The sequence below is a fragment of the Dreissena polymorpha genome, chromosome 10 (assembly GCF_020536995.1).
Source record: "Dreissena polymorpha isolate Duluth1 chromosome 10, UMN_Dpol_1.0, whole genome shotgun sequence".
Lineage (NCBI taxonomy): Eukaryota > Metazoa > Mollusca > Bivalvia > Myida > Dreissenidae > Dreissena > Dreissena polymorpha.
In genome coordinates, this window is record NC_068364.1 from 56,640,094 (window position 1) to 56,659,456 (window position 19,363).

At 33.6% G+C, this 19,363-nt stretch overlaps 1 long non-coding RNA gene across 3 annotated transcripts; it reads left to right on the plus strand.

The window, feature by feature from the left end:
• The first annotated feature begins 312 nt into the window (after positions 1-312).
• LOC127849340 (uncharacterized) lies at positions 313-18,954 on the plus strand. 3 transcript variants are annotated; one of them, XR_008034853.1, is made up of 5 exons: positions 313-530; positions 14,965-15,096; positions 16,318-16,431; positions 18,445-18,526; positions 18,932-18,954. It is a non-coding gene; the product is annotated as an uncharacterized LOC127849340 (long non-coding RNA). The 3 variants fall into 3 exon arrangements; XR_008034855.1 differs by lacking the exon at positions 313-530 and adding an exon at positions 3,507-3,584; XR_008034854.1 differs by lacking the exon at positions 313-530 and adding an exon at positions 5,437-5,627.
• The last annotated feature ends 409 nt before the right edge of the window (positions 18,955-19,363 follow it).

The window sequence follows — 19,363 nt, forward strand, 5'->3', positions numbered from 1 at the left end:
AGCATGTGCACTGTGTAATCGATTTGATGACATATGAATTTTAGCAAACAGAATCGGACAGACTGTTTGGGATTTTCATATATATAAATATATATATATATATATATATATAGTTTCAGATTGGGTAAAATGGTGGGTCAAACGTCCATTTTACGGCCGTATTGTTGGGTCTTTAGTCGATTGTCGGGTCCCAAAGTCGATTATCGGGCTCTTGGACCCGACAGTTGAAGACCCACTTAAAAAAAGGCTGCTTAACATACTCATGACTATTTTTAAATTCAAATTTGCATATGTAATTTTACTCGAATTGTCGGGCCTATATCTCCCATTAGCACACATTAGGTCAAACTCCACACAGCAGTTACTTCCCTTGGGCATTCGCCAATCATTAATGTCTTTTTCTAGAATAAGGGAGGCCACTGCGTATGAGATTGACCAACCTCGGCGCAGTGATTTACCGGGAACCAGCATAGCAACGAACGACAACTCTGTAATAAAAATTGCCAATTTTCGCGGTTAAACTTAAAAAGGTAAGTGGCGATAATATTTATTAGGTTTATTTATATTTTTGGTTATTAAAATTATTCTGCAAATGACTGAATTTAAACTGAAACTGCAACCAATAATTAGGACACAGTTTCTGAAACGTTTGCTGACAATGAAAACATATTTCAAACATGTAAAGCCGTGGCACGAATTTAGGTGACAACCTTGTTACCGCAAACAAACAAATGTAACCTATAATCTGCATTTAATGCAGATATAGTGACATTCATGAAAGCAAGCATGATTGTAGCATTAGATCATTTCCATGCGATACAAGTTCAATATATGTTTTAGGCTGACTGCAATGGTTAGACTGGGGAAATAAATTATAAAAGAACAGAATCTTTAACCACACAAGACAGTTGGACTAGCCTTAGTGGTACAGTCATGTTACTATTACCGGATCAGTAGCGTAATAAAGTTGTTCTGGGGAAAAGCAATAAATGGTTTAAGACTTCTTTTACATCAGTTTGATAAGGTTTCCAGACAAACGCTCCCACAAACAATCGCTCCTACGCTAAATTAGTTCTGGCTTCAATAACTTTAAAATTCGCTTTCTATGAATTTTGAATGGCGCAACATTAAAGTTATGGACCAACCCCAGTAGGAAAGTCAACCAGGAATATACGAAAAGTTGACAGTTAACAAAGACCGCTCCAAAACAGCTTGTAAAAGCAGTTATTGGCCCAAATCAGCTACTTTATGTCTTTATTGGAAAGATTGACATTTTTCACATTTAACTGATATGTTTTTTTACAAAATACTATCTTAAACATTTAACATTTATCTTTTCTGCTCTAACATATAGACCAGTTGACGAGTGAAGTCACGCGCACCTGCAAATATTACACTCCGCCCACTGGTTGGCAAAAAGAGGTGAAATTCATATAAGCGCTTATAGAGAAAGTTGAAATAATAATCGTTTTTATTGATAATCATGCACTATATCAAATATAATTTTACTAACTATGTCTGAATTAAACATAAGCGTGCAAGGAAATGCATTTTTGGAACGATTATATTGTTGTTATTATTTGTTTTTACTATAAACGAAATCTGGAGTGGAACACAATATACGAGCACGGTATGCAGTTACCATAAAAATCTCTACTTGGCACATCTTCGCGACCATTTTTTAGATAAAAAATTCTCTGATATTGAAATTTTTTCAGAATAAAACAAATTTAATGAACGAACAAAAATAAGGATGTAAACAAACAGCAAATAGATCGACTTTATGTACGCAACATATAGTAACTGATTTGAACATGCCTGTAAAAACTTGCCTTGTTACACATTAAATAAATTCTCTTGATAAATGTAATTGTTTTTATTTAATTATTCACACCAATTTTGACACTCTTTGTTTCAGCGTTTTTAACCCGGTGTTTTATTGCACTTTTGTTCATCATAAAGCGATTATCTCGTTATGATCGGATACTGTCCAAACAATTACAAAGAACACATGGTGTGATAAATCCAGGGACCTATTCTTGGCCACTGCATAAACCACATGTGGCATACAAGTGTCTGGTCATTAAACATCATTTATGATACCTCCATGTCATCTCTTGGCATATTGAGCGATCATCTAAGCAAAATTGTAAAGCCAAAATACGAAACAGTTGCTTTAATAAAATATTTGAACATATTAAAAAATGAAGATATTTGTCCGAAATGGATTAACAGGAATTAGTGTATGTATATATTAGCCTGTTTAATCATAATAATAGAGTGTTAATAACTATAAATTAAAAATATTGTGCAATTTCATTGCTACACAATTAACGTATTTAACGAGTACCGGCAAATGTAAACTCGGCTATTCATGTTAAGATTGTACGTTTCTGTAGTGTATGAAATGACATGAAAACAAGCAAACAACAAAAGGGTAAAAAATACTTGCGTAAAATAAATTAATATATAGATATATTTATCATAAAATGCTAGATTGTTATCACTCCTTACCACCAGTAAAGAGAGTGCATGCAAAGACAGTTTAATTTGCTTAATATGCAGTTCTTGTTTTTCATATGTATGCTAAACTTTATGATATTGTCATTCGATGGAAACGAAACGGTAATTCATTCCATGTAAAATAAAATTACTACAATGTTTATAAATTGTAATGTATTCCGCTTTTAGGGCTTCGTTTTATAATTGATTAAATGCCCCTCTTGCACCTTCGTTCGCTTATGAACAATAACAATATCTGCACCACTTATAATTATAATCAAATTAATGTATGTGTTATTATCTTTGAAATATAATTTACCAAAATCTTACAATCACAAAAAATATGAAAGAATATTTATTGTTTTGTTTTGTTGGATTGCCAGTTTTTAGTCTGATGTATTAATATTATTAATATGTATTTTTATACAGAGGTAATTATATTTATGAAAATACATTTATTGGTACTAAATATTATATTTTTGCACTATTATTTAAGAGTTTTTATGTTTATTTCGGATTTTTGTATCGTTTTATTGACTAAACAAACGACATGTATACATGTTTTACGTTACTGTAACCAGTGTTTTTTGCCAACCAGCCAGTGCGCATGCGCGGAAAATCCCGAATGTAAACAATAACATTCAACTGGTCTATCGAGAAAAACAGTGACGTGACACACATGATTGAAATGCGAATCTCCCGAGATTTCACGGTCATATGATGTTATTTCTATTTTTAGTAACAAACCATGTGCTCAATTGTTTACAAATTCAGAAAGACATTTCCCGTTTTTTTTATAATTATTCTTGCTTGTTTTGTAAACAAATTGTAGTGTAAATACAAAATCAATGTACAAAATATTCAAAATTACCAAATTCACTTTGAAATCAGTGTTTAAATCCACCAGACGTAACTTGTTAATCACAAATAATAGATTTCAGAAAACGAAAGTAATGTTTACAATTCCAGCAAAAAATGTCAAGGTCGATCCGAAAGTATCCAAATGAAAACTCGTCACATGACAAAGCGACAATGGTGCAAAATTATGACTTTCAGGCTGATGAGAGTTATTTTCATCTATTGTAAGATGCATTTGAAACATTTGAATCTTAAAATATGCCCCGATGCAGTAATTTATATTCATTCACCAATATATGAAGGAATGTATCCAAGAAAACATACTGTCTTTGATTTATAGCGTGACATAAATCTGTCACCACTCTGGTTGACTTTCGATACAGGGTTGACTTCAGCGTACAGATATGTCAATACTATATAAACTGTACGCTGAAGTTTCTTTAGCTAACGCTAAATTTGACAGGGCGGACATTCGCTCCTACAATGTTTTGATAGGGCGGACAGTAGCTCCTATATTATTTTGCCAACTCGGACAATCGCTTCTACATAATTTTGTCAACCCGGACAGTCGCTCCTACATTATTTTTATTCAACGGCAAAACGTTCTATATGCCTATCAAAGACTTACACCTATAATTAACCGACAATTAATTTTGCCAACTTGTTGACAGTTAGCCAATTCAAAACATTACATTTCCTACATTACATTTATTGGAATACATGTAAGTGCCATTTTGCGAATGGGATAAACATAAAAACCGCAAATATGTTGTTCTTAATTTCATTTGTTTTTATGATATGACATTTATATGACATTTATAAACATATATATACACAAAATACACAAACGAAAAAACATCCAAACAAAAGGTCTTTTGTGTCTGTCAGTGGCTCACCGTCTTCTTTCTTACGCGTTTTATCACCGATTATATTTATATAATAGCAAAGAATTAAATTGTTATATATTGATAGAATGTTATACCAGAAAAATTATACATTGAAGACGAAATTCATAAAATGCAACATGCAGGCAAATTCGACTGTACAGACATGTTCGATTTACTGCATAACCATCATATGGTTGACTTAGACATGTGCTTCTTTGAGTACGAGTGACCCTCTAAGCATAGCACAGACTGACTGCGTTTGTTTGTTAGAAGTTCCATGTTGGTAGTAAATTATTGGCGTAATATTGACATTACAATATATACATATTGTTTTCACAGATTGCTAAATTACATTTAAAGAATCGACCAACTGTAACATAGTTTCTTAATAAGTAAATTGATTTATTAAAATCACATTGATCCGCTCATGTTAAATTGGCTTTCTGTTAAAAAGTTGGCAAATTTAATTGTCTGTTAATTATAGATGTTAGCCGGGTTGGCAAAATAATGTTGGAGCGACTGTCCGCCTTGTCAAATCCAAAATGTATTTGTGTTACCTTTTTTTCGCCGCAGAATTCATGCATTAACGGATCAGTTGTAGCTATAACGGATCACATGATCAAAACCACTCAAGGAGGGGGGCATTTAACATATTATTTAAACTGTCGAAACATGAACTTTGTTGTTTACAAGGACCAAGTTATATTGCCAGTTATAAATAATATTCATGTTTTTGTTATTGTTATTGATTGTTTTCTATATGTGATCTTGTATTCTTGTGTGAAATATCTGATGAAAATCCTAAATAGATCAGAAAGATATGGGCGTGTTAAAAACCATGAAATTATTTGAATCATATATAATCATCGATATTAAACATGGATCATAAATAAAACTATAAGATTGATGTCATTTATTGTAAGAATCAACAAGATTTTCATATATTTTAATATAATATATTAGCAATACGCATATTATCACGCTTGATCTGTTATTGTCCTTATTCTTTATTTCATTTAAGGTGCTGCAAAATCTTTAAACACGAATCAAAACTGAAATGGACTTTTGCAGGCAGGACTACTAAATGGCCTTAAAATTAATGCTTAAACTTCTTGCTTGCCAACATAGTTATACTAGCATGTGGCCGCGAACAATGTTTAACCTCGATTTGGAAACGAGACAGAAATCAACAAAATTGTATATAAATGTCAGCAAAACATACCGAAATGTTTGACAAAGAGTCTTTCCCATTACGACTCAATCAGTGCGTTTTAAAGAACAGACCTTGAAGATGCTATATATTAAATATCATCTAAAATATCAACTATTTATCGCAATGCGCAGTCTGTAATTTACTGATGTTTAGGAACCAAAAGTTAGGTAATGTCCGGTTATATGATCATATGCTAAAAATGAAGTATGCTTTCTGCTTTCTGTGCATTGATTTTTTTAATCCAAAATGTTTTGGGCCTGCCCAGCTAGCTGAGTTGATGGCTCAGTTGATAGAGCGCCAGACTGTCAATTTTTAGGTTTGAATCTGGGGGTAGGATAAAGTTTCTTCATAGAGATTGGTTCCCGAACATTGTAACATTGTATTTGTAGGTCATTCTTCCCCAACCTCTGAATCAAGTTGGGAAGAAGTGGGTCACTTGTGGTTGGCTAATACTGGTCACAAGAAGTAGGAAAGCTGGTTCATGTCCTGACCACTTGCAAAATGACCTTAATTTGGGTTCAAGAAGGCATTAAACCTGATCAATCTAAATTCAACCAAATTCTTTTGCCCAAAGGTCAGAGTTTCAAATACATTCCAGCACAACAGCTGTTGGCAGTCACCTCGATTATTGATTATAAAGCCCCGTCCAGTTCGATTGTCAGCGGCTAGCAGTCAATAGTATGGTCGTTTCAATAACATTGCCAACAACGATCATTTGTCTAAACTGTTTTCAATTTTCTAAAGATTGACTGTTTCCAAAACACAATTTAATAATCTTAAAGAACTGGACCAACGTTATTCCTTCTTCTGTTTGAGATTTTGCAGAACTTCTCCCTAAAGTGACTAGTCTTTATGACATTAAGTGAGTAATAAGGCCTTTCAAAATTTCATTCTCTACAGTTATTTGATTAATCATTAAATATTATGAAAATTTAAATATCATTTATGTTAGATATAGAGCCATGTATTAATCTTGCATGATTTTCATGTCTGATAGATGTTTCACTCAACAGTTTGTTTATGCAGAAATAAAACAAGTAACTGATTTTTATGCCCCCCTTCAAAGAAGAGGGGGTATATTGCTTTGCACATGTCGGTCTGTCGGTCCGTCCACCAGGTGGTTTCCGGATGATTATTATAACTCAAGAACGCTTGGGCCTAGGATCTGTGCAAGTGGAAGTCAAGTTCTTAAACCTTTGCATGCTGGGAAATTTGTCGTCTACTAAAATGTTGTCTGCTGAATTTCTCAAATTAGCGTTTTCTTTGAATTTTTTCAAAGAATACTATAAGAATAGCAAACAGTTTGGATCCTGATGAGACGCCACATTCTGTGGCGTCTCATCTGGATCCAAACTGTTTGCAAAGGCCTTCAAAATTCAGTTCCAGCACTGAAAGAGTTAAGAAAATCCCTGGAGTTGGTACTGTGCATCATTTAAGATTCCTCTTTGTAGCCTTGACCTTGACCTTAAGTCATTTAATCTTGTTTGTTAATTTCAATTTCAGCTGGCACTACATGTTTTTGCCTTTATATGTTTGAACAAATAAAATGGGCATCAAATCCTTTAAGCAAACAAACAATTGACTCTGGGATACGGGATACCTTTCAAAAGGGGAAAAATACCATGTGACGGGCACTTTTGGGGGAAAATTGCAATAAATTGTCATAAACCGAAGGTTAATTACATGTAATAACCATTATTTGCTCCACTTAAAAGCTGTAGCTTTTTTATATGGCTTTCCCCTACCACAAGTGATTGGAGCTATACTGCAATCACTGTGTCTGTCTGTCTGTCCCACATGGGTTTATGAATAAAATAAAACATTTCAAGTTTCAAATGCTTAACTGTTCCCTGGAATTGTTCATGAAAAATGCCTTGTAATTTGTTTAGCAGTCACATAAACAACCAAGCTATGTAATATGGAATTTTCACACCCATTATTGCTGCTTCTTCCTGTATTTGCGCGATGATTATCTGAGATATTAACTCTATGATTCTATATTCTCAAATCTTTTCTATAAAGAAGGAATGTAGTTGACAATTGTTAATAGTTTTATTTGATCGTTCGTCAAAAAGTTGTAATTCTGTTACTCTTGTATCTTCAATGCAATTGAGTAATTAAATAGCAATTAAATTGAATGCGTTTTAATTCCCTTTTATTATTGTTTAATTTGAGTAACAATGCTATGACGTTAAATTTTATTTACACTTAAATGTATTATGAATATTGCTGGGCCAAGTGTGAGGTTGAGCGCTCTATAACCAGGTTTAAACCCCCAATGCTTTGCATTGACCGTTCCAAGGCGGTGACCCCAGCTTTATTCATATTTTGTGTTTATGTTGGTTTGTATTGTGCTGTATTGTGCTGTTTTGTACTGTTTGGGCAATCGGTCACTTGCCTTAAATAAAGGACCTACTAATTGTTTTTAATGAAAATTCAATACTGCTCCAGCAGCTGGAGTTTCACTTCTTTATATTGTATTATTTTTTAACCGATTTTTTTTCAAAACTTTCCCTCTGTGTCTTCTGTAAAGGACTAAGATTAATATTTCTTTGCCAAAATACACAGGAAATTTTTAATGGAATATTGATTGTTGCTTTAAACCTTTTATGATAATCAGTAACAGAAGCAGTAACATTCAGCCATAATTATGTATCCACACGGCTATAAACTAATACCAAGCTTCCAATTCCCCTTCTCTTCAGATACTTCCTTTCTTTCAAAGGGAAACAGTGGTGGTAAACAGATGATATTGCAATATTGCAATACTTCTTCCTCTGCCAAAATACATGTTATAAACATTGTTGGGCCTCTTATCAGTTATAAAAATTGTAGGGTCCCATATAAGAAATAAACATGTTGACACTAATTTTCAGATTTCATATAAGTCATATTGTTGAGTCTCATATATGAAATACTGTTGGGTCCCATATAAGTAATATTGTGGGGTCCCATATAAGGTATATTGTCAGGTACCATATAAGAAATATTGTTGGGTCCTATATAAGAAGTATTGTTGGGTCCCGTATAAGAAACATTGTTGGGTCCCATATTTAAGAAATTTTTCAAGAAATATTGTCAGGTACCATATTATATAAGAAATATTGTTGGGTCCTATATAAGAAGTATTGTTGGGTCCCATATAAGAAACATTGTTGGGTCCCATATATAAAAAGTATTGTAAGAAATATTGTTTGATCTCATATAAGAAACATTGTTGGGTCCCATATACGTAAAAAGCATCGTTGGGTCCAACATAAAAGATACAAGTTGACATTCTAGGGTCCCTTATAATTTAATTAACATTAAATGTATAACTAACACTTTAGGTATCCATATAAGTAATGAAAATTGTTGGGCCTGGCCCTTTATTAGAAGTAGACATGTTTACACTTAATGACTAATGTTGAGACCCATATAATTAAAATATATTGCTAGTAGACTGAACTGCAATTTTCTAACACTGGTTTCAGTGACACACATTCACTGTGCAGATTTCTACTAAATATGTGTTGTTTTAATCTCAAAATTAGTCTTGAGCGTTAATTGACACACCCATTAAATTATTTCCTTATAACCATATGGTATCCGTTGTTAATTCGAATGTTATTTATCATTTTGCCGTTCATCGTAATTTCTTTTCTGCTTGCCACCATCTTGGACGATGACGTAAATACAGGCATGCTCAATCACTATACATTGACCACTGCCAGTATCCTCCGCAATATAGACAATCCCAGAATCGATAATATGGGCGCCGCCATATTGGCTATTACGTATTTTTGAGTAGTGACTTAATGGACTTTCCTACATTAATAGATAGTGACATCTACAATTATTTTGTGCTGAAAATGAACACACAAAAACCATACCTATGCTTATTTGCTCAAAGAGACATTCAGACAGGAGAGGAGCTTCTTTATGACTATAGTGTGTCTGATCTACCATGGAAGGTTAGTTATATCATATACATCATATTTAATAAATAGATGATGCCATTATCATGAAGAAGCACACATGAATGGATGTCAAACTACTAACATAACTTTTGTCATCAAACAGCTTATGGCTTTTCGCTAACATAATTGTATCCTCAAAAACAGCTGTTAACCCTTTGCATGCTGGGAAATGTGTCTCCTGCTCTAATTCATCTGCTGAATTTCAAAAATTAGCATTTTCTTCGAGTTTTTTTCATAGAATATTATTAGAATAGCAAACAGTTTGGATCCTGATGAGACGCCACATTCTTATTTTTTCCCTGTAACAAAAAGGAAAGAGCATTTATACATTTGTATTTGGTATCTAGCGTCTCTAATTGGTCCACTATCAGGATTGTTTAAATAATGCCCCTTTGGTTAAATTTGCTCCTTCCTTGGAGATCACATCTTTTACAAAAATTAATGAGCTATCAGATTCATCTTATGTTCCAAGTTAATCAACCCCACAAATCAATAAGAGTTCAGCAATCTTTATTATAGCTGTTGAGCAATATTGGGCTTTTTTATGTCCCCCACTATAGTAGTGGGGGACATATTGTTTTTGCCCTGTCTGTTGGTCTGTTGGTTGGTTGGTTGGTCTGCTGGTTGGTTTGCGCCAACTTTAACATTTTGCAATAACTTTTGCTATATTGAAGATAGCAACTTCATATTTGGCATGCATGTGTATCTCATGAAGCTGCACATTTTGAGTGGTGAAGGGTCAAGGTCATCCTTCAAGGTCAAACGTCATATAGGGGGACATTGTGTTTCACAAACACATCTTGTTGGACCTTTTGTTTAGTCTTGTGTTATCTGGTACCTTTTATAAAATCAATATTAAGTTACTTTTGCAATAATTTGTAGGAAAAGAAAGCCAATGGTATGTTTAGTTCACAGTTTTGAATGGATGTAATGATACTTTGAATGGTAATATTGGGAAGTAAGTAGGTAAATATTCTTGTTTAAATTGTCTAATTATTGAGTAAGCCAATCTTGTGAAATACAATTTAGCAGAACGTTCAAAGAAAATAAGTTTTTATGGCCAACTTCGCATCATGGTTGTCAGTTTTTTTCAAGGCTGATAAATAGTTATGATAATTTCAATACTGTCAAAAGTATGCAAATGATAGTTGGCACACATATTCATGTACATCTCTTAGGAAAAAAGCAACATAACTTTAAGCGGGTATATTCGATTTTTGAATGCGTTAAATTGTAATATATTGAAACAAATATGCTATAATAACACGCAATATGCAAGAAAAATGATACATTTAAGATGAATTTCATAAAATGCAGCAAATGCAAACTTGCGCACCAAGCTGATTGTGACGAAGATAATTCGTACATATTTTCCTACAATAACCGATGCATTCGTCTTTTAAGTAAGTGTTCGTGTGTCGTATGAATCAATATCGCTGCAGGAATTTAAAATGAACCGTTAAACTAAATTTAGATTCACATCTTACATGCATGATATACATGCTGGCGAATTCGACTGTACAGGCTTTTTCGATTTCAATTTTAAATATTCTGCTTATTTCGCATTTTCCGACAAATGTTCTTCTTTACTTGTATTTTAGTTTATATTGAAATATATGTATAATAAGTTTTTTGCACATTTTATATTAATTAATAAATATTTGACAAGATCGTATATACCCGCTTTAAATGGTCTGCCACCTAGGGCAAACATGTATATGATACTTGAATTATCCAGTGAATGGCAAAATCAAATTCAAAGGTATCATTACAGCCTGCTTGTTAAGATTTAATTTTCATGTTAGTTTGCATGTTTTCATTTTTAGCTCATCTATTTTTGAAAAAAAATTATGAGCTATTGTCATCACCTTGGCGTAGGCGTCCGATTAAGTTTTGCATTTACAGGGGTTTTTCTGCCTATTTTGGGAAAAGGAGTCTGACCAAATTGGGAATTTTTTATCGACACAATTGGCCATTTTGGGAAATTTTGCTTCGATTAAACAGCTCATTTGGGAAAAAATAGTGAATATATCATGCTTAAATAATTCAGTAGTTTAACAAATAAATTTGTTTTTATTTGTTATTTTGTCTTCTTTATATAAACAGATGCAATATTGGGCGTGTTCAACGTTTATTCAAGTACTGCATTTTTGTTTATTAGTTACAGTTACACTCTGAGATAAGAACTGAACAGTCAAAACCTAATAGCAGATATTTTTTACCAAAACAAACACTGGTTAGTCACACAAGTTATAAGACACTTCATTCTTTAAAGAAAAAAAAAATTTTTTTTTTGGAAGTTGGGACTTTTTTTTTATATTTTGGTTTGGGATCGGGTCCGTTTGCTTTGGGAGTGCCTCCGTTTTCCGGAGGCGCAGACAGTGCTGAAAACCCGCTGATTTAGGTCCACTTTTCTCATTAAGTATCAATGCTTTTGCATTCAAACTTGGTACACTTACTAACTATCAAGAGGGGACTGGGCAGGCAAAGTTAGATAACTCTTGCGTGCATTTTGACAGAATTATGTGCCCTTTTTATACTTAGAAAATTGAAAATTTGGTTAAGTTTTGTGTTTAGGTCCACTTTATTCCGTAAGTATCAAAGCTATTGCTTTCATACTTGCAACACTTATTAACTATCATAAGGGGACTGTGCAGGCAAAGTCATGCAACTCTGACTGGCATTCTGACGGAATTATGGGCCCTTCATACTTAGAAAATTGAAGATTTGGTTATGTGAATTTTGTGTTTAGATCCATTTTACTTCTAATGTATCAAGGTTATTGATTCTAAACTTCAAATACTTTCATGCTATCATGAGGGTACTGTACCTGGCAAGTTGAATTTTACCTTGACCTTTGAATGACCTTGACTCTCAAGGTCAAATTATTTAATTTTGCTAAAATTGCCATAACTTCTTTATTTATGATTAGATTTGACTGATAATTTGACAAAACAACTCTTAACTGACATACCACAATAGACTCCCCCCACCTTATAAATGACCACCACACCCTTACACTATACCCCCCTCCCCCCCACCACCACCCAGCCCATTTTATTTTTTATGTTCCCATTCACTATAGTGGGGGACATTTGGATTTTCCCCTGTTGGTCTGTTTCTGCCAACTTTAACATTTTTCAATCACTTTTGCTATATTGAAGAAAGCTACTTCATATTTGGCATGTATGTGTTTTTCATGGAGCTGCACATTTTGAGTGGTACTTTCTGATAATGGGTTAAAATGAAAGTGAATATCTGTTAACAGTTGCACTGCATAAGCATGAAATAAATTGCCTGGATTATTTCATTTATTTTTCTTACACATACTGCTCTGATAGGGAATACATGTTATAAACATGACTTGCGAGTTTTTCACACCTTTATTGACATTACACAACAGATTAACACCAATGAGCTGTCGAAAGTCGTTTAACCTCTATGCCATTAAAATCTGTTAAATGGACGAATAAAGCAATTAAGCTGTGATCTTCGCCATCTTTGTACCAGATTGCAGAATTTCCAATTTCAGATTTCCAGTTTGCGAAGTCATTTTTGCCAATTCCCAATGGGCAGAATATTTATTTATTAGGTTGTTTACAATGTTTATTATTGCAATATTTCTGCCTAAATACATGTAATAAGAATTGTTGGGCCTCTTACAAGTAATAAACATAGTAGGGTCCCATATAAGAAATAAACATGTTTACACTAATTTTCGGGTCTCATGTAAGTAATATTGTTGGGTCCCATATAAGAAATACTGTTGAGTCCCATATAAGAAGTATTGTAAGAAATATTGTCAGGTACCATATAAGAAATATTGTTGGGTCCTATATTAGAAGTATTGTTGGGTGCCATATACGAAACATTGTTGGGTCCCATGTATAATAAGCATTGTAAGAAATATTGTCAGGTACCATATAAGAAATATTGTTGGGTCCTATAAGAAGTATTGCTGGGTCCCATTTTAGAAACGGGTTTTTTACCTTCTATAACAGACGCCGAACTAGGCTGTTTGTTTCCCCTTTCTGGTCAAAAAAATTCCACCTAAAAAAAAATATATATTTATTTTTAGCTCCATCTGGCCAGCGGGGCTTATGTCATGGTCCTGTGTCCGTCGTGTGTCCGTGCGTGCGTTAACTTTTTCTTTAAACATCTTCTTCTTCTTTTTACAGTTTTGAGCACGAACATTCCGTTTTTCACGATTTAAAACGGCCGTTTTTGTAAATATTCACGGACATGAAAGGATTGTGAATTGGCCGTGTCAAAATTGTGAAATGTCCGTCCATGGCCAATCGCAAAGAAGGAAAAAAAGCCCTGAATCCACAACGAATACAATGACACAATACAACATAAAGCTAATTATGGCATGTTCACAGACATTCAAATATTTTGCAGAAATGCATTTGCCGTTGTTATACATTTTTATACACGTATAATATGTACGTAAAAACGACACCCTTCTATTACTCATCATATTAAGGGTTGCGGCATGTGGATATTGTCTTTAACATCTTGAATGGCAAAAAGGGATATTTGTCCGTTAAATGAAGGATTTTTTGGCTGTTTTAAAGAATTTGAAGTATTATAAAATTGTTTATAAGTTTTTGTCACAGTGTATATGGGTTCCTCTACCCCTCCAGTGCACATATTACTCCTCGTCAAATTTTTCTTGGTCATACGTGCACTGTTTGGGTAGAGGAACCAATATACACTGTAAACAAAAAACTATAACTTATGATATACAGAACAGCAAAACTTCAGTTGTAATGTCCAATATACTTTTCTGTAGATTTCAGTAAGACCCACCAATGGATAATAATATCAAGGCCCAACTGTTGACTATATATTTATATATATGTGGCGCGTTTCTGAAAAAGGCCCCTTTTGTGTGAACGTCAAATAACGGAGAAATGACGTTGTGAAGATATGCATTATTTTTCGACGTTTAAAAATTATTTTAGACAAACATCACACAAATTTAATCACTATGCTAATTCATTTATTTTAGAACGTGTAACAATACAAATTGGCCATATTACATGTATAGTAATAAACAACAGACAAAACTTCTTGCAAAATTATATCGTCAAAATAGTTGCATTGATATAAAACATTTTTAGAGTTCACACAGCATCTCTTGAAAATTATAGGTTTGAACAAGTTTTCATTTGATCATATAAAACGTGTACATTATCTGAATAGGAAAGAACGAACTTTAAGAACATTTTAAAAACTCAATTTATTTTTGTCACATTCATATGGCCTTTTTTTCTAAACCATGTCACGTAAACATAATAGCAAAACCTTCTGTTATCCAAGCCAATATATATTTTCTATAGATTTCAGCAAGACCAACCAATGGATAATAGACATACAAGACCCCACTGTTGACATTATATGTTTACAGTCATTAAGGCAACTGTTGAAGACACCCACAGTCTAGAATCTATACAGGAGTCAGAGCCTCTCATGATACAACATGCCAGTGTTGACTGTGCTGATCATATGCAATCTACAGGTTTCACTTTGGTTCTTTCAGAGTCCATGTCAACTGCTGACAGTGAAGAGCCAGGCAGTCTGACCCATGATAGGAAGGAGCCAAGTGAAGAGCCAGCCAGTCTGACCCACGATAGGAGGGAGCCAAGTGAAGAGCCAGCCAGTCTGACCCATGGTATTTCTGTTATCTGTTGGGCCTCTTACAAGTAATAAACATCGTAGGGTCCCATATAAGAAATAAACATGTTTACACTAATTTTCGGGTCTCATATAAGTAATATTGTTGGGTCCCATATAAGAAATACTGTTGAGTCTCATACATGTATAAGAAGTATTGTAAGAAATATTGTCAGGTACCATATAAGACATTCTTCAAAAGTTCCAAGGTTACTTTGTCATGGCGATTTGCCAATCATTGGTTCAGCATTTCTTACTTGCTGTCAATATACCTTGAGCGACCATTGCAGTCCTTTTGTTTACTTTAGTCTTTGATACATAGATTTGTTATTTTATATTAAACTTTGCTGTTAAATCAAGAAATTGTTGTGTTGTTTATATGCATGTATTTGCTTTGGTTCGAATATGGCCATATTAAATGTATGCAAATGTGTTATCCTTGTCAAATAAAAAATCATTTCTTGAAACATTCAAGGTTCAATATTGAACTTTCTATTTATTATTCAGTACTTATTTTTTATTTTACAAACTGGTACAATCGTTCACAATTACTTCTAAAGTCTAGTTGTGCAAATATGGGATTGCTTAAGCCATTTAAGAATTATGGTCTTTGTTTCATATCCCTGTACAGATGAGATATTGTGACCTGAAGGTTTCTTTATTATGGCACAATATTTATTTAGACTTTCAGCAATTATACTACATTCTCTTCCAGTTTAATGGCATACATACATACATGTATACTTCGGCTTTTATACAGAAATAAGTAATTATGTTGAATTTGCTTGCCATCAATTTGTGAATAAATTATAATAAAAACTTTTATGGAGACCTTTGATTTTGGCAGCTTTTGTATGACAGAAAATGGTTATCTGTGAGAACCCAATAATTGATTTTAAATTGTTAGACCCAATTGTTATATTTAACATAAATTTTGGCATATATACAGGAAGTAGCTATTTTCAAAATGGCGGATCATGTAAATACCAAACCATGTGTTGGCTTTTTCAGAATTAAACATTACAAAATTTTTGACTCTGTAAATGCATGGTGTGATTACAAGAATTTGGAGCACCATAATGACTACAACTATACAGATAAAAGCTTTCTTGTGTACATCTTTTCTGTAGAAGATGCAAAACAAATTGTTAAATTGGCAGCAAACTGGAATGATGACTGCATATTTGTGAATATAATCAAGAATTTACATGCTTTATAGATTCTTGACATGACTCATGGTGAACTAAAATTGCTTGCAAAGCATCTGGGACATGATGTGAAGACCCACAAGGAATATTATCAGTTGTCTTCCAGTACCATGGAACTCTCAAAGGTATATATTTCATTAATAAAAATCTTTAAATTTTCCATACACAGATATTTGAAAAACTAAATGCTATATTGTAACTAAGAGGGCTAAAAGAAAGAATAATTTAACAGGCAGCCACAGTAAGACCATATCTGATGTTGACTTTGACTAGTATGCTTTGCATTAATGGCTTTTTATGCCCCCCTGGATCGAATGAACGGGGGGTATATTGTTTTTGGCTTGTCTTTCTTTGTATGTGTGTGCGTGTCAAGGTGTGTGTGTGTGTCCAAAACTTTTACCAAAACTTAAACGTTTGATCATAACTTTTGAAATATTGAAAACAGCAACTTGATATTTGGATTACATGCGTATCTCATGGACCTGCACATTTTGAGTGGTGAAAGGTCAATGTCATCCTTCAAGGTCAAAGGTCAAATAAAAAAAAGCGGCACAGTAGGGGCATTGTGTTTCTTACAAACACATCTCTTGTTGTGAGTGTGTTTTGTGCTACAACCAATGTCCATGCCAAGGTGTAAACTCTCCCAGTTCATGTTATTGTTGTTTTGTCTATTTAGCCCTCATTGTCATACTGTTTAGTGTTGTCTGCTAATTTTTTGCCATTGTTGACTATTTTATATTATTGTGGCTTTTCTTCATTTATTCAATGGGAATTTTGGTCACTGACCAGCTTTTCATTAATTAAGTTCTTTTACCGAAATGGTATCAATAAATGCAATATCTAAAGGCATGTACATCACACAAGCTAGCATTAATATAAAGCGTAATTATACCCACTTACCTATGTGTAATGGGGGCTATATAAAAGTCACTTTGTCGGTCTGTCCGAAATTTCATCCGATCTTCACCAAACTGGTCACAAGTTGTATCTAGATGATGTCTAGGTCAAGTTTGGATATGGGTCATGCCTGGTAAAAAAACTAGGTCACAAGGTCACTTAGTGCTTTTAAACACAAAGTTTGTCTGGACCATAACTATTTCATTTATTGTTAGATTTTTAATTGACTTGGTTTTGATTTGTTCACCATCATGGGACCGTGTGTTGCGCGAAAGAATTGCGTCGATATCTCCAAGAACTTAGGTCAAGGTCACTTTTGGAGTTCAAGGGTAAAATGCTTGTCCGGGCCATAACTTTTGTCATTCATTGTGAGATTTTAAAATCATTTGGAACATTGTTAACCATCATTGGAGGGTGTGTCGCGCAAAGAATTTCATCTTGTCCGGGCAATAACTGTGTTGTTCTTTTGAGATTTTAAAATCAGTTGAAAACATTTCACCATCATTGGAAGGTGTGTTGTGCGAGAGGAATTACCGTCGATATCTCCAAGGTCAAGGTCACACTTTGAGTTCAAATGTCAAAAATGGCCATAAATGAGCTTTTCTGGGCCATAACTATGTAGTTCATTGTGAGATTTAAAAATCATTGGCACATTTGTTCACCGTCATATGACTTGTGTGTCACGTGAAAGAGTTACGTCAATATCTCGAAGGTCAAGGTCACACTTTGTTCAAAGGTAAAAGAAGGCCATGAATGAGTTTGTCTGGGCCATAACTATGTTGTTCATTGTGAGATTTTAAATCATGTGTTCACCGTTATGGATGGTGTGTGGCAGGAAAGAATAATGTCGATATCTCCAAGGTCAAGGTCCATGCTTTAAGTCAAAGGTCAAAATGGCCATAAATGATAATGGCATAATAATTCTTAAAAATAGCCATTAATTAGATTCTCTTGTGTGGATGGGGCACGTGGGGGTATAGTCACGTCTGTGACAAAGCTCTAGTTTCTTAAGTGTTGTGGCAGATAATTGAGATTATATTATTTGTAGGGCTGTGTAATTTACAAATATGGTACTGTGCAGACTTTCACAAGCTGTCAACAAATAGCATATGGCAACGTTTGTGTTCAATTATATTGATATTGAAATAAAAAGTGAGGTCAGGGAACTATGGATTGCTACTGTTGTTATGATGGAAGTATTGTTGACACTGGAATATTATGGTCTTCTTGAAATTTTATAGGTTGCCCTGATGTTGTATGCTGTTGAAAATGGTAAAGTCAATGAGTGGAAGGGAAGGCAGATGAAGGACATAGTAGTAGAAGGTTTGATTATAAGAATTTTATTAATATAATTCATTTTACTGAATTGGGATGGAGAATTTTTGTTACTTTCTCTCCTATGGCTGTCAGTAAATTCGACTGAATGATCATTCTTCAGAACAAAACAGAGCGCTGAGAACAGACAAACGATGTAAAACATTGTTTGAAAGGCGGGGCCCTTGTTTTGGCCACGTTAATTCAATAAGTCTAAAATTTACGTGGTAAAAATAGGCAAACCTATTTATGTGCCTTGAAAATTGTTTTATCCTCTTAAAGAAATGCTAATGCAACAAAATACTTTTTAACAACCTTGAAGTATTTGAAATATTTACTGTCGTATCAAGAGTGACTTCCTGGTTATTTTTTTCTAAATAGTTATTTCTAAATAAATAAAATCATTTTTTACAGATTTACCTCTTCCAATTGAAGACAAAGATGGCCATCAAGAAGGTAAAATAGTTATTTATACCCATGATAGATCATTGGCCACTGTTCATTTGTATTATGAAAGTGGTCCATAACAGAGTCATTGTTATGGTAGCCCATTAAAATAAAAAGGAAGTATAGGATACCTTTAGATTTGGAACCTTATGAAATAGTTTATATGCTCAATTAGACATTTCTGTTTCTGAGTTATTTTAATGATTTAAAGGATAAATAACTTACTTGCAAGTATGAAGATTTTCTGATTTAAATTGTAAGCAGGTCTTATAACATATTTTAGTGGGGATATGTGTGTTGTTATTTTGTGTACATCTCATACCTTATACCGAAAAGCATAAAAAACACTTTTAGAAGTGCTTTTGGAAAACAAAACATTTCCTTTGGTATTTCTATTAT